Source organism: Gobio gobio (assembly GCF_949357685.1).
Source record: "Gobio gobio genome assembly, chromosome: 4".
Lineage (NCBI taxonomy): Eukaryota > Metazoa > Chordata > Actinopteri > Cypriniformes > Gobionidae > Gobio > Gobio gobio.
This window is the reverse complement of record NC_137100.1, coordinates 33,808,685-33,825,956: the sequence shown is the minus strand read 5'-3', so window position 1 is coordinate 33,825,956 and position 17,272 is coordinate 33,808,685.

The following is a 17,272-nucleotide window of genomic DNA, read 5'->3' as shown; positions in this document are numbered from 1 at the left end:
ATGTGTAAAATGTCACTGTGTCTTTAATTTCCACATTCTAACTATATAACCACTTTCTAATTGTAGTGTTGGAAGCAAATAAAAGGGCTGCTGCTCGCAAGTCTTTCTGAATATGCACATAAACAGATCTAGAAAACCCAAATATTATATTTTTAAATGTATAACTATGTGAATGTAGTATAATAACTTATAACCACAACTTAAGTGAAGCCATTCGTGTGGTCCTGCTTCATTTCAAATTTGAGGAAGAAGTCTCTAAAATTATGCATTTAATGAAGCATATTGTAATACTAGTCATGTGATTTTTTTTTTTTTTTTTTTTGTGAATGCTAAGAGATGTTATTGTGATAAATAAATACTTGCAGTCTAGTACCTAATCTTTCAACCGCTTAATTCAGTCTATTGTTTTCATTCAATTAACTTTTCACACATCTGTCATGAATGACTGACCTCATTATCCTTTTATAGAAAATATTTTGGAATTGAGCTATTACAACACATTCAGATTTTGGATTGCCCATCATCCCATTTTGCATTAAAATGGTCAAACCAGGTGAAAGTGCACGTTTAAATAAGCTGTGTTGGTAATGTGTATGCAAAAGCAGCACTGCTTGCATCTCCTCCACATGTTATTGTTGCAGACAGTATCGCGCAAAAGTGATTCATGTCCGTCGGTGACTGGGAGGAGCAGTCGCGCGCATTCTTCTCACGTCACCGGACTAATTTGCCTAATCTTCCCGGTACTTTAGACAGCGGTGGAAACGCAGAAAGTAGCAGGTCTGGGGGAGAAAAAGTTCCTGGGAAAAAAGATCCTGGTACAAAGAGTTTGGGGTAATTTCGGTGGAAACGCGGCTTATGAGTGACACACAGCAACGGTTAAAGTTAAAAATCTCCATTTGTGTTCTGAAGAAACAAAGACACCTACACCTTGGATGGCCTGGGGGTAAGCAGATTAATGTCAAATTTTCATTTTTGGGTGAACTATCCCTTTAAGGTTTGTGCCTATAAAGAAATAGATTTTCACAGCAGTCTAAAAGCTGAAATGCATGCCATGAGGTCAAAAGAACTGCCAGTAGAGCTCAGAGACAGGATTGTGTGAACTGGGGAAGACTACAAAAAACACTTCTGTATTGAAGGTTCACAGTAGCATCATGTAGCCTCCATAATTCTTAATGGAAGAAGGACCATGGACCAAGAACCAGGACTCTTCCTAGAGCTGGCCACCTTGCCAAACTGAGCAATCTATGGAGAAGGACCTTGGTTAGAGTGGTGACCAAGAAGCTGATGGTCACTCTAGTTGAGCTTCATGATCTGGAGATGGAAGGAACTTAAAGAAGTACAAACATCACTGCAACACTCCACCGATCTGGGCTTTCTGGCAGAGTGACCAGACTCAAGCCTCTCCTCAGTGAAGACACATGAAAAAAAAAAAAACACCTGAAGGACTTTCTCAGACTGTGAGAGAAAAGATTCTCTTGTCTGATTAACCTCCAAGCATCATGTATGGAGGAAACCAGGAACTGCTCATCACCCGCACAATACAACAGTAAAGTGTGGTGGAGGCAGCATCAAGCTGTGATGGTGTTTTTCAGCGGCAGGGACTGGGGGACTCATCAGTGAAGAAGGAAAGTATAGAGAAAGCAATAATTAACCTCGGACAGGGCAGAAGGTTCACCTTCCAACAGTACAATCACCCTAAGCACACATCTAACACCAGTGGTGGCTGGTGATAAATTTTTTTTGGGGGGGGGGGGGGGGGGGGGGGGCATGGTCAGTATCAAGATGCTTGTTGACTAAATTCAAGCATTAAAAGGGAAAACAGTATCTTCACTTTTATCTTTTTACACATTCATTTCCCACATATAATTGAATGAGGAAATGAAAACAAGAGAAAACAGCCACAACAGACTAGCATGTTGACTATTTGAACATACATTTTGCTCTCCTTTCTTTCTGGCCAGCAAATTTCTCAATGACTCTCTGATTAAAGTCAGTCATCTCAGTAGTGTCATGACGTTTGCATTGTTCAGTTAGATATTTGAGGTCTCTTACCCCTGTTGTTGTCCACAAAACTTCAGTACCGACACTTAGAAATAAAAGACAGGGAAAGCAATAAAGGGCATTGCTAACAACACATCCAGCCAGCCACCTAACTTACGTTTCTCATAACAAGCGTGTGGAGCTCCGAGTGCAGCTGTGTCCTGTCACTGGCCTGCTGCTGGATTTGTAAATCGCGTTGGTCCGGTTTGGGATCTTCCAACGAACGCCTTGTGAAAGAATTTGGTTTAACTGCTGCCATCTCTACGAAACTTATCATCCTAGCAAGGTTTTGGCGTAGTCGGACTGACTGTGTCGCCCGCGCACTTTCGCTTTAGTGGCCAAGAGCGGAAAGTTGAATGACAGGTGACGAGAACCAATCAGATTGGATAAAATAACACACATCCAATTCTGATTCGCCAGGGACGCAACGACCTGCATCCGGAGGAGGATCTTTAAAAACCAATTAGAGACCAGCTTCAGGTCACATGCTACCCGTATATTTTTAGACTCAGATAGACATCCATTTGTCCGGCGTCCCTCACGCATGAAACCGCATGACACATATTGAAGAACATATAAAATAGTTAACCCATCAAAGCCAGTTTTTATTAAATGCTGAGGCTCTTACTAACAGCCAGCACATCGTATGAGTAAACTATTTTATTTTTATTTCACTTTTATATCATTTTTGTATACATGTATATTTCTGGAATTTTGATGGGGGCGGCACCCCAGCGCCCTCTATTGACCAGCCGCCACTGTCTAAGACAATGCAGGAGTGGCTAATGGACAACACTGTGAATGTCCTTTAGTGGCCCAGCTAGAGCCCGAACTTGAACCCAATCAAACCTCTCTGGAGAAACCTGAAAATGTCTGTCCCCCTCCCATCCAACCTGACAGAGCTTGAGAGGATCTGAGGAGAAGAATGGCAGAAAATCGCCAAATGCAAAGCTTGTCACATCATACCAAAAAGACTTGAGGCTGTAAAGGTGCTTCAACTAAGTGCTGAGTTAACGGTACAAAGACTTAATACAATGCACTCATTTCAGTTTATCCTTTTTAATACATTTGCAAAGTTGTCACAAATCAGTTTTTTGCTCAGTCAGTATGGAGTGAGATTGATGTTTTAAAAAGTAATTTAAAGTCAGGCAGCACCATAACAAAATGTGGGTGGAAAATAAGCATACTTTATATTTGCACTTTGCAAAGTTACATAAATCTATTTCAGCTCCTATAATATAATTTGGTGAACCACACCAGCACCAAATCTGTCACCTCTCTGGCCAGTGAACAGCAGGTGAAAGGAGTCAGAGAACAAACAAATTACAATCTGTCTCTCAGCACAATTTGAATATGTCATTCCTTCTCTCTCTGTCTCTCTCTTTGTTTACTCTCTTGATAAGCAGCCTGTGCTGGCAGCTTTGTCCATCAAATGACACCTGCTTCTCCTGATTGTTTGTTCAACTTCCTGTCCAGAGCTCTGTAGATAAATGTCAGTGTTCTACTCCAGCTATCTTTACTTTTTCCATCTCCATCACATCACAAAATGTCTCCTAGGCACAAGTGGATAAACAACAGCAATAAAAACAACACAAGAACTGCACTCAAATTTTGTGGAATGTGGAATTCTGGATGCCCAATCAATAAATAAAATCCAATTAATAATACAGCTTCATTCACACTAATTTGAAGGGGTTTTTCAAAATGTGTAAGGGAATTCCCACAGTCATGAGTAAGTGTTGCAATACATTGCAAAATCCCTTTGGGGAAATACACTTGCAAAGAAATAAGTCCATGACAGACTAGCTGACATAATACAAAACAAATAGCCATTGAACTGTATTCTTACAGTACATGCTCCAGATACATTTGCCCTGGGCACTTTTCCACATTCTGAAATGTATAGAGCTGTCATGTCTTTGCAATCAGTTGTGTTAAAAGTTATTATATTAAAGCCTCATTTGAGAGCATACAGCAATGTACTGTTCTTTGCTATCAGTTCAACTGACTAAGCTATCAAGCATTATCGGTAGACTGTGAGACACTTTTTCACTAATTCAACTCAATTCATTTGTGAGTTCGGTAACACTTTACTATGAGGAACACATTTACAATAAACTACGACTTTTGCCTCAATAAATTCCTAATTTACTGCTTATTAACAGTTAGTAAGGTAGTTTAAGTTTAGGTATTGGGTAAGATTAAGGGATGTAGAATATGGTCATGCAGAATAAGGCATTAATATGTACTAATAAACAGCCAATATCATAGTAATATGCATGCTAATAAGCAACGACTTAATAGTGAGAATTGAACCCTAAAATAAAATGTTACCGTGAGTTCTATAGGGCATCTGAACTCATGTATAATAATACACATACACAAATAACACATGCAATTGCATGCAAAAACACTGTAAAATGATGCGAACAAAGATTCCCTTTACAGTAGCACAAACTGGAAAAGAAATTCCCCTTTAAATGCAATTACTTGTGGTCACACATGAGTTCACATGTTGGGGAAATATCTCCTTAATAAATATGACAAGCTTGCCACCACACATCTCCTCTGAGCTCCTTGAGGTTTTTTATGCAATGTGACAAAGTCTTCAGACAACAAGGGCCTGCGCAAGTTCCTCTCCCTGTCAGCTTGCCTTGACAGCTGCCATTTTCAGTGGCCCAGCGTTGCTCCCACCGCCTGCACAATCACGCTCTTCGTTTGTTATTTTTTCCACCTCATCTCAGGAGTGCAGAACAGAGATTACAACAGCCAGAAAAACAGCAGTGTCACTTTCGGTTAATGGAAAGTCGAAAGAGAGTTTCTGAAAGCCGTATCTAACTTTATGACATGGTTGAGAACGTTTTGTGTTGTGCATGTTGGGACCTCCCAGTCAGATCACATGGAAGGATCACATCTTCGTTTAAGCTCATCTCTGAAGATTTGTGCATGAAAAAACGGAACGCTTTTTTGGCATTACACTTTGGATATTAGCAAATAAAGACAGGCAAACAAAATGTTCTGCTTTCATTTAGCACACCAAGACAACCTGAGTGATTCTGAACCAGCATGAGCAACTCATCACCTGCCATGATGGCTCGATGTGAGGCTCTCTCATTCTCTCATTCATTGGAGAGAGCTGTCTGCCATGTCAGTGCACATCGCAGATGATTATATCAGTCATTTCAGCCAAGCAGAACACAAATGGCCAAAACAAGTGAGAGGCAGTCACAGCTGCAATGGTCACTGTTCTAGCACATCCTTCTATGTGGATTCTGGACTGACACCCAGTGCTGCACATTTTCAGACAGATGGACAAGCGCACCTTTTTGTTTTCCCTTTTTTGAGATTCCAATGAGATACTGGATATATTTGTATGCACAAACAACCTAGTGTGCTCCATCAATACACCAGGAAGGCATCAAAACACAAACAATTGTTGCCTTGCCAGATGTAGAAACATGCAGAAACATGAGGCTGAGGGAGGAATGCACTGCAAAACCAGTTTTCTTTAAGCATCAAACTATATATATATGCAATGTATTATATAATACTTTAGTAAAAAAAAAAAAAAAAAAAAAAAGTGTTAACATAAATATTACAGTCTTTATTTGATTTGAAAAAAAGAAAAAGAGTGTATTTAAATTGGGTCCTTTATGAAGTAGAAATGTGAAATTATTTTAGAAGTTGGTGCCTTCTAGACTGAGATAAGCCAGAAAATGTATTTTTGGCTCATATGGATAAAAGACAACGACTCCCAGAATGCACTTGCTTCGCTGCCCTACGAGGCCACTCCCAAAGCCACGGCTACTGGTTATCACTTGCCCACCGCGGCACCGCCCCCCACGTCGTTTTGATTTTTATAGTAATAAAATAATTTCGTTCAGTTAGAGAACAGAAACTGAACGTGTCTGCTCAATACAGCGTGAGCCGAACGAGAGTCGCCGCACAAACGCAGCAGGAGTCAGATTTTATTAATCAGAGAGCGAGGAGCTGACAGACCAGATGATCGCGGAAGATTTGGTTTCAAAGCTAAATGTAAAAGCGCCTATTTAAGTGAGTTTGTCATTGTACTGTTTTGTTGTTGTGTTTTTCATCAAGAATAATAGGATAATGAACCCACAATTCAAGCAACCCGCCCCCGAATTGGCACGGCCGCCTGGCATTCATTCACAGCCGCATTGTAGTTAATTCGTTCACGGTACGTGTCCAGTCTGGCGCGTTTTCAGTTCATGCCTATGCTTAAAGGGTTAGTTAACCCAAAAATTAAAATAGTGTCATTTATTACTCACCCTCATGCCGTTCCTCCTCCGTTCATCATCGGAACACAAATTAAGATATTTTTTGTTGAAATCCGATGGCTCAGGCCTGCATAGCAATGACATTTCCAGCAAAAAACATATTAAAATCAGTTCATGTGAGTACAGTCGTTCAATATTAATATTATAAAGCGACAATCATATTTTTGGTGCAGCAAAAATACTAAATAATGACTTATATAGTGATGGCCTATTTCAAAACACTGCTTCATGAAGCTTCGGAGCGTATCGAATCAGCGTGTTGAATCATGATTAAGATCGCGTGTCAAACCGTCAAACTGTTGAAATCACGAGACTTTGGTGCTCCGAACCGCTGATTCGAATACACTGATTCATAACGCTCCGAACTTCAGTAGTTATTTCATTTTTTGGCGCACCAAAAATATTGAACTAACCCTTTAACTTTGCCTTTAAGCCTTGAACTTTTCCCTTTTACTTGAACTAACCCTTTAACTTTCATAGGAATTCATTGAAAACACTCGCGTGGCTACGTTATCAATGCCAGAGCGGCTGTGCTCATTTTACATTCTGTGAGTGAGATCCCACCCCTATGAAAACATGCGGAACTAGCTCCTACTACTGGCTGTAGTTTCTAGCCTCTGGCCAAAAAAGCCTCAGATGACACAAAATGACGATATCTGCATCATCGGAGGCTTTTTCCAGACATAAAATACATAAATCTCTCATCTGAGGGGGATATGAGGGTATGGGGAGCACGATCATTCAAATATACTACCGGGTTTCTACTGATACAAAGCTTAATGCTAATTGCTGAAGTAACCCTTTAAATACAATTTAAACGATCTGTCTGTATTTTAATATATATACATTTATATAAACATTTTCAGCTGAATTTTCAGCATCATTATTCTAGTCTTCAGTGTCACATGATCATTCAGAAATCATTCTAACATGCTTATTAAAGAAACATTTTTTTTATAATTATCAGTTGAAAATGGTTTTGGAATGGTGATAACGTTACGTAACTGTGATATGTTTTCAGGATTTTGTTTATTTTTTTGATGAATGGAAAGTTCAAAAGTACAGAATTTATTTGACAGTTTTTTTTTTTTTACAATATAAAAGTCTCAACTTTCTTACTTACACACAGTAAAGTTTTACTAACCCCAAACTTTTGAACTTAAATGACAACCTACAACTATCGGATATAGTCATCTCAATCACCCTGTATTTAAATATACAGCAGAACAACAATAAGAGAGGTTTTAATTGCTTTAAAATTATTACACAAAGAGCCAAAAAACAAACTCAGAACAGGTAAACATCTAAGTTTCAAAGCAAGAGATGTAGGCCTACTACATACAGTGGATATTGTCTATATGATTGTCTAGCGATGTCTATCTAATTTTCTCCCAGCTTTTTAATGCCCACTTAGAGCACGTGTCTTCCTTCTATGAGGTCACCTTTCATTCATTAAACGACTCTGACACTAATAGACACCACGGATGTGTGTTCCAGTACCTAAACAAGATTAAATACGAACACTTATGATACCAGTAAGCTCAGGCCAATCTCTGCAATATTTAGCTGGACATTGAGCTGCACAGCCTCAACCCAAATTAACCTAATATAAAGCGCCACACTCTCTTCCGCTCTCTCATGGATGATAGAATGGATGTCATGCTTCAGTAGAACTTTGATAAGGCTCAGGACAAATCATTGACAAACACTGCAGTCGGTTACAGCTCGAGGATTGTGGCCGGTCTGTGCCCTATTCTTAAAGTTAAATAAAGCTTCTTCCTTCAGGCTAAATTCATAGGAAGAATTATTAGAGGTTGAGAGGATGGGTCTGCAATTGATTCTAGCTGGTACATGTTGTATACTCTAGCCCTTAAAGCTAGAATAAAAATAGTTTTTTATATATATATTTTTTTTAAACTTTGACAGTTACAAATCGTTTTTACCAGTGTGCAAAATATTCTGTGACTTTGATCAAGGTGTGTATCCACAGACCCCTCACATATCCTCTACTTATTGTTATTTTGCCAGTTTGATGAACTTTATTTTCCTGAGTGCCACTATCTACTCCCAGAGCTGGCAATCAGAAATACAGAACACTGCCTCTGTGCCATAAAACTCCCTTAAAAACACTGGTGATCTGGGGGCCAGTCCGCAGAGTCCCATCGTTCCGTGGGTTTGCTGACTGTCTTTGATTCACTTTGCCACGGTCGGCTCAGGCCACCAGGGTTTCAGAGGTAACCGGCTGTGCTGACAGCTTCTCCTCAAGGCATTTGCCATCTCACCCCTCTTCTGCAACATCAAACACACCTTCCTAAAACACACACAACTGAAACAACAACATCAAATGTCAATACTCCTGAGTGTGCTGCTGTTTTCGTGGCAGGGTTTAATTTATGGAGAACAACAGCTACATTCTAGCCTTTAGTAAGCTCATAGGAAAATATGAAAACAGTCCAAAATCACATATTAAGTAATATCACACAAGCTAGAGTGATATTGTTTTAAATATGCCTCCTCAAAAATGTATTTGATAGAAACATGCACCGATAGTATATATATATGCACAGTATGTTCGTATATACAGTATGGATGGATGTATACACACACACACACACTTTTAAATGTTTTGAATAATTCATTTCTAAAGGATCATATGACAATGATGACTGGAGTAATTGCTGCTGAAAATTCAGCCTTGCCATCACAGGAATAAATTACATTTGAAAATATATTAAAAAAGAAAAGAGTTATTTTAAATTGTAATAATATTTCACAATAATACTACTAATATTTTTTTTTCATCATATAAATGCAGTCTTGGTGAGCATAAGACACATTTCAAAAACATTAAAGTCCTCGTGAAATCCAAATTGACCCTATTTACTTTGTTAGCACACATTACAGGTCTTAGGGTGAACAACTAATCCGTGCAATAAATAGAAAAAAATAGTTTGTCGCGATAATCTTTAATCAAAATCTAACAAGTTTCTCCCGGTCTGGAATGGTGTTCCTTTTTATATGACGTCAGTTTGACGGCTTGGGTTTGAATATCCTTAACCACTCCCCTCCAACCGTTAGTCTGCTATGAGGCAGAGATGGAGAGGAGGAGCGCTGAAGTAAAACCCTGCCCTCTGTTCAATATTCCGTTTCACTTGGAATCACAGTACTGAAATAAAATCTGTTGCAACTTCCGGTTCACTGGAACTTTAAGGCCCGGTTTCACAGACAAGGCTTAGATTAAGCCAGGACTTAATTAGGATATTTAAGTAGCTTTGTTTTTTTTTTTTAAATGTGTCTTAGAAAAAACATTACTGGTATGCATCCTGATATAAAACAATGGCACCGGCATATTTCAAGACGTGTCAGTGCAAGTTGCTTTCAGGTAAAACCTTGCATTTTAGTCTGGGACTATAGGCTTAAGCCTTGTCTGTGAATCTGAGGATAAAAATGATTTCAAACTTTTGACTGTGTATATGGCCATTTTTCTTTCTTTCATCATTTAATTCTTTCTTTCATTCCTTCAGCATAAAGGCTCCCCTCATTACTGAAATGACCAATCATAATGAATGCAATGGAATGGATCCAAATAACACAATGTTGTTGTTTTTTTTACAGAACGAGGCCTAAAAAGGCACAAGGGAAGGTAAATGAAATTCAAAATGAGACTGAACAACAGAATCATTATAAATTTCCAATAATAAAAGAGTGGAAAATGGACTTTAGTGGTGAGATGTTAGATGGGGCTCTCCATTCACTTGTTAATAATGGTCTTATAATGGATTTCTGATCTGAGAGATTATAATGTATCATTCACTTTCAAGATTATTTTCTATTAATATGATTCTATTAAAATTAATTTAGACTCACCCATTAATAAACAAGTTAATATTGAGTTGTTTAAATTTTCACCCATTACTATATCAATATTTTTTCCGCAAATAGTTCCACACAAAGCCACAGAAGTGTAGTTCTTGAATTAATCAGTGTATTTGAATGAATCGTGTGAATGAATGATTCAGTAACTAACTCGTGAAGCCACTTTTCTCCACCCGCTGGCATATCAATGTAACTTGCGGAAAGAGTCATTGAGAAGTCCCAATTGCTGACCCACAGACTGTCTGTCTGTAATGAGTAAAACAATGAAATGTTCCAGCGCTGCTGGACTGTAAGTCAGCACTCTTGTAACACAAACCTTTTAATTGGTTTGTAATCATTGGGGAACCACTTTAAGTGCTATATGCTACCTATCTTTAAAGGTGCTATACAGCACCTATGTCAAATGGTTCTACACCCTTAAAAATAAAGGTGCCAGGAAGAACCAAAAAGGGGTTTTCACAGTGATGCCATAGAAGAACCATTTTTGGTTCCCTGAAGAACCGTTTTGTGAAAGGTTCTTTAAAGACCCATTTTTTCTAACCATTTTATAGTCTAAAGAACCTTTCTGCGCTACAAGGAACCTTTTGTGCAATGGAAAGGTTCTTTGGATATTAAAGGTTCTTCATGGAACCATACACCCCGCCAAAGAACCATTTAAGAACCTTTATTTTTAAGAGTGTATGTAGAACCATAGAGACACTATTCTCCTCCTTAGATTTTAGATCTGTTACTCCACTCTCATATGTTTGCTAAATGGGAATTTACTACAATGGCAAACGCTGTTTTGAATCACTTTTATGCTTTTCTGAGGTCAAAAAGTCTTGTGTGGGGGCACTGGAATATTTCCTTATAGGGCGGCTTTGGGGGCAAAATGTCAACAACCACGTTATCTTCAGAAAATACGCTGTATTTTAATGTAGGTTTTTTAAACCCTTCCCTCGACTAAACTAAAAGACTAAGAGAGAGTTAGAGAACCTGTATGGCAGTGGTGCTATAATAAAATATTAATATATTATTAATATTAATATAAACATTTTCCCTTAAGAGAGAGTTAGAGAACCTTTAAAGAACTATACAGGGGTCTAACGGATTGGCAGTGATGCTATATAGCACCTCAACCACCCTAAAGAACCGCTGAAGAACCAATTTTTGTTTGTGTGTACAATATGCTAGTAAAATTTTAAGGGAATACTATATATGTAACAAATAACAGTCAAGACTATACCTGATGTACTGTATAGCATATCACTCAGTGATCCTGTCCATGATGGAGTGGCATGTGAAAGGCCTGAGAGAGAATCTGAAGGACTGCTGGGGCCAGGCCCAGTCGTTCACTGCCAGACGTGAGCTTTCCTCTTAGCGAAGGGAGGGTGAGCATATGCCCTGGGGCCGCCCAAAACCTGGAACATTAAAACTTGCCATGGTGGCTCAGCTCAGCCATGAACCCTGAGCTAGTCTGGCAGCTTGGCTGCGAGGGAGGATCTGAAGCCTGGACGACTGGGCCTGCAGTCAGAGCCAGGGCTGGACTCACAGTCTCGTACTACGAACAGGTATCATCGATTACAAACAGAATGTCAAAATCTTCAGAATTCTGGAGTGGCTAGACAGAGGTTTGAACAGGGGCCACGGTGCAGATGATTTCAGCGTGGGAACACACACATTAGAGGGACGCTAAAGAAAACTAATTTCTATTCAAATTATTGATCAATATTCAATATAACGGCTTGTTTTCACTATTTTTATCTATAGATTTCCTTCATCATCATCATCATCTAATAGTCACTCAACACTGTAAAAAAATCCACATTAAATTTACGGTAAAAAAACGGCAGCTGTGGTTGCCAGAACTTTACTGTAAAAAATACGGCAGTAGCGTTTTAGGTTTTACGGGACAGCACCATATAATTTAAAGGTTTATAATGTAATAATTACAGTTAAAAAAACTTTTATTTTACAGTTCAAAACCATATAATTTAAAGGTTTATATTGTAATAATTACGTGTACACTATAAAACAATTACTGTAAAAACCCTATTTCATTAACTGAAATAATGTTAAATTACCGACCTATTGAAATACTAATATCTGTTATGCACCTTTGATACTGACAAGCACCAATCACAGTGGTTATGAGAATCACGTGATGAATCAAAGCTCATCACAAGCAGCTTTAAAGAGGACAATATTATTACACTAAACACCATCATGGTAACACACATGACATTTTAAAAATACAATAAACATTAATTGAACCACATTAGATGTAACATTAAACCCTAATGTACATAATTGATTAGAACAAACTAAGACGAAACAGTTATTTCAACGAAAATACATCAAATGGCAAGTGTCACGCAGGGAATTCTGGGAATGTCAATTTACGGTTTTTCACTGTAAATTACACAATGACTTGTTATTTTTTCACTTCCAAAAACTTTAAATCTAACGGTATTTTACAGTCATTTAAATGTAAGGTTAGTCACCGTATATAGTACGGAAACTTTCTGTTAACCAATTAACCATTTTTCACCGTAGCATTTTTACAGTCTTTTACTGTTAAAATCACAATTATTTTTTTACAGTAACACTACTTTTAATAACAGTTAAATGTCATCTTTAGCAGATCTTACAAATACATTTTTCAAACTGTACCATATAAATGTTGCATAAATGCACTTCAAGCATTTAAAATAATTTATTTTAGTTTTTAGTGTTTTATTTTCAATTAATCTTGAAAAAAAGTATACATTTTAATGTCTGCTGTGCCATTTATTTATGAACATAAAATAAATATTGGTTTATCAATATCTGAAAGTATTTAATTATCATTGAATCCCTTTTTTTAATTGAAACAATTCCAGAACTTTCTGAACATGGAAAAGCTAAACTTTTCTTTTCCGTTCAAGCCATACGATTTTGCTCAATATCATACAAATTATTACAAGTTGTGGAGTGTGAGAGTGTGGGACTTCATACTACAAAGGTCATGACTCTAATCAATGTTTCCCCCTCAATTTCTCCTGAGTTTACTTCACACAGAGTTGAATGAACACAAAGGCTGAAGGGAAAGGGAGGGTGAGTAAAGGATGATTCCCCAGCACCAGTTTCTCCTCTTGCCCAAATCTTTTCTCCTCTAACACTCACTAACTCACTCTTGATTGTGCTGTGGGAGATGCAGAAGGACATCAGTGCACTTGTCTGAGGCAATGAAGCCCCCCCCCCCCCCCCCCCCTCCCTCCCCTCTTCCTCTCGCTCTCTCTGCACAGCCCTCGCTGTGTTTTTGGCAGTCACAACTGACCATCATGAGCTGTGGTGCCAATTTCAGTGAAAACTGGCACATATGGCAGCTGAAGTGCCATATGCCATAACAGAATATTTTTGGCGGTTTCCTCCATTTGTATAATCACTGGATCCGATATAAAAGTGGCTTATTATTAATTATTCCTTTTACCATTTTGTACCCCTTTAAAAGCACCATTTTATGCAAGTGCAGCTTTGAGAGTTCATATAAATAGGAGTATTTGGTCATTTACAAAGGGATTAAAGAGGATAGATTTGGGATTCGACCTGTGAGTCTTCTATAAGCCCTGCAAAAGCACCTGTGTGTGCATAATTATGAGAAAGAGAGACAGAACATGCTCAAAGCCTGTTTCCCAACTGCTCTAAACACTCGTATACCAAGACCGCTGTTTTGTCTTCCTCTTTACAGGGTTTAGAATCCTTCCTTTTCCTCTTCTGCCCTCCATTGGAAAGACCATGTTAAGTCTTCAGCTCAGTGCATTGGGCCAAGCAACTTCTTTCTTTCTTTCTTTTTCTTTCTTTCTTTCTTTCTTTCTTTCTTTCTTTCTTTCTTTCTTTCTTTCTTTCTTTCTTTCTTTCTTTCTTTCTTTCTTTCTTTCTTTCTTTCTATCTATCTATCTATCTATCTATCTATCTATCCATCCATCCATCCATCCATCCATCCATCCATCCATCCATCCATCCATCCATCCATCCATCCATATTTTATTCTCTTGGTTTTACATTTAAGTAACAACCTTCATATAGTTTTGCATCATTTTTGATAACGTAACTGCATTAAACATACTTTCACTGACACTTCTAGAAATTAACTGTCAGGAGCTTTGTAGTTTATATTGTGAAATAGTTTAAATCTGCGTTCTCTTGCCAATATGACAATGTCACAGCAGATTACATTAATCAAAACACTGATAAATATGACCCTTGTTCCTCCATCAGCTGATCCCTATTGTTATCATGACATGCAGTATATGTTGCCATCCTTAATCTCCTGCAAGAAAAGCAGCACAACAGCTGAATTGCTAAATAAAACAAAAACAGACCTCTGCTAATTTTAATTATGCTCTGACTTACATCTGTTTGTAGTATGTTAATGTTTTCCTTCTATCTGCTGGTAATACAATCATATTATAGGTTAGCACAAGGCTGAATGTCCAGAACAGAGTTGTTCTTAATCCCTTAGCAGCTTATAGTTCAAGACCACAATCTTTCCTTTCTCCTTCTTAAACACTGGATTATATATATATTTTTTTACAATCAGATAGACTTTTAATACAAAAGAATCTTTCTAGTCTCTATTAATATTCAATAAGACATCTTTGTGACTAAAACCTTGTTTAATATCAGGGTCATGCTGCGCTGACAAATGGCATCAAAGTACTACAATTAGCCTCCGTATGAGTATGCGACAGAGAAATCTGCTCCGTGTTTTACTTATACTGAGAAGGCAGTTTGCCCCAGTAAAACAATGCTATTAACACGAGCTATATGTTTTAGGACAATAAAGGAGGAGAAGGGGAGATTAATTCTGTCTACCGAACAGCCTCTGCCAGCCACCATGAACCTGCATGAGCTAAGCAGATGGCTACTGATTGAGCAAGCTTTCAGAACAATCTATGGGAAAAAAGTCCTCATCATGCTTGGCTGGACAAGTGTTTGGAACAAGAAGAGATTTAAGGTTAAGAATGTGTAAATCTTTTATGTCAAAGGCCTCAGCATATAAAAAAAGTGCACAGGGTGGGACAAGTCCAATCATTTGAAATGTATAATGTAAATTGCACTAAATATTTTATCTGTGGTAAAGAGGGGGGTTGGGGGGGGGGGGGGGTCTATGTGGAATAAATAAATGGAAAAAGACATTTAACAAGAAAAACTGCACTTTATGAAAAGCAAAAAATAATTTACCATATCAATCTGAATTAGTTACACGTAATGCACTGTTGATATTTGAGTTATTCTTTTGTAATTTGCCATGAAGATCTCTAAATTGGGAGAGAATGGTGTTACAAGAACATTTTATTTCAGTTTAGTCCTCTCTTTATCAGTGTAAAGGACAAAATTATGTTTAGAAAATCCCTCAGTTGTGAAAGTTGTGAATGAGTTTTTCAACTCCAGCCTTCTGGACCCAGAACAAGCTGAAGAGTTGAATCAAGTGTTTTAATTAAACACATCTAAAACATTCTGGGAGGGGGATCCTGAGTACTTGAGGTGAGCAATGCTGATTTTAAGTACGTTTTACACATTGTTGTCTTTAACGCCTTCTGCAACAAAAAAAGATGATTGTCAATTATGTCCTCAACAAGTAGACTATAAATGCAGGATGCAGAAACGGTTCGTTTTTTTCCCGCACTACATTTATTTCAGTTTCTTTCTTTTTGAAAAACGTGGTATTATGATTTTACTTTTGCACTGGTAACCACAATCACCCACTTGTGCTGAAGAAAAAGCTTGAAGCAATCACTTTTGTTCTTACGGATCTTTGAGTAAAGGCTATGCATTTGCAAATATATATTTTTTTTTTTCTTGATTCTGTCAAGATTTTATTTAGGCATATTTATCATTATTAATTGCACTTTGGTGGTTCTTTACCATTTTAATTGATTTTGCAAAGACTTCCAAAACGGTCTTTATATGGCAGCTATACAGCATTTATCTTCTGATAAAAGATATGCTAATGGTACAACCCACAAGAAAGATGAATAAGTCAGCAGGAGGTGTTTTAAATCTGTCTCATGTGACAATTTATTAATTATCTCAATGAAGGTATTGAGCTGGACGCTATCCAATGACATAAGGCGATCGTGTTTCTATGAACCTACCCCAGCAGACCCCATAGAAAATCTATTGATTGGTTGAGCTTATCAAATCTTCAGACTGATTAATGTTTACACCATTTCGCCACATCGGTTGAAAAACATCGGATGTGTAGCATACAGGCTCAATATGTAGACAGAAACTCTAGTGTGTGGACTTGGCTGGCTGAATACTCACTGCTGTCTCCCACAGATGTTAATACAGACATCAGAATCCAGCCGTGCTGAGGTCAGGTTGAGCACGCGGAGCCCTCGCGCTGCTCTCCTTGTGATGGAGCGCCACAGCAGGTGTGCACGCGACAAGCCTCCGCGCTCATATCCCAGGCAGTCACAAAGCGTAAGAGCGCCACAGATGTCGATAAGTAGCCTATCATTCGAGTAATTTGCTAAATGTCAGTAGGCGAACCATCACACACAAAAAAAGTGATAATAATTATAATACAACGACATAATTTATAACTGGTTGCAAGTGGCGACATGTTGCATGTCCAAGCGAAGACAGCAGTCGTCCCTGATATTAAGGAAGCTTTGTGACAAAGAGACTCAGTAAACAGCAACTCAAGAGTTACACGGAGAAACTTTTGCTGGCCATTTTGTTATTGGCACGTTCGTGAAATCAGCAGGACTGTAAAGAGGAGCAAGCGAAATATTTTCCCCCAACATTCTTGAAAAGTAGGCTATTTTAACAGAAACATGCTACATAAAGTGTGTTAATCGGTTAGTTAACTTATGTTTTAAAAGACAATGCATGTTTTAAAAAATGTTTTATAGGACAACATTACAGTACTGTTACTGTAATTATTTTTTATTTATTTTTGCTTTATAAAATGTGGAGATACTATTTTATTAATGCAATGCATATTTGTACAGTAGCCTATAATTATGTTAAAACTGTGGGGTTTTTTTTAAGTGAAACGTCTTATAGCTAATTTATGGAAAGTGCTT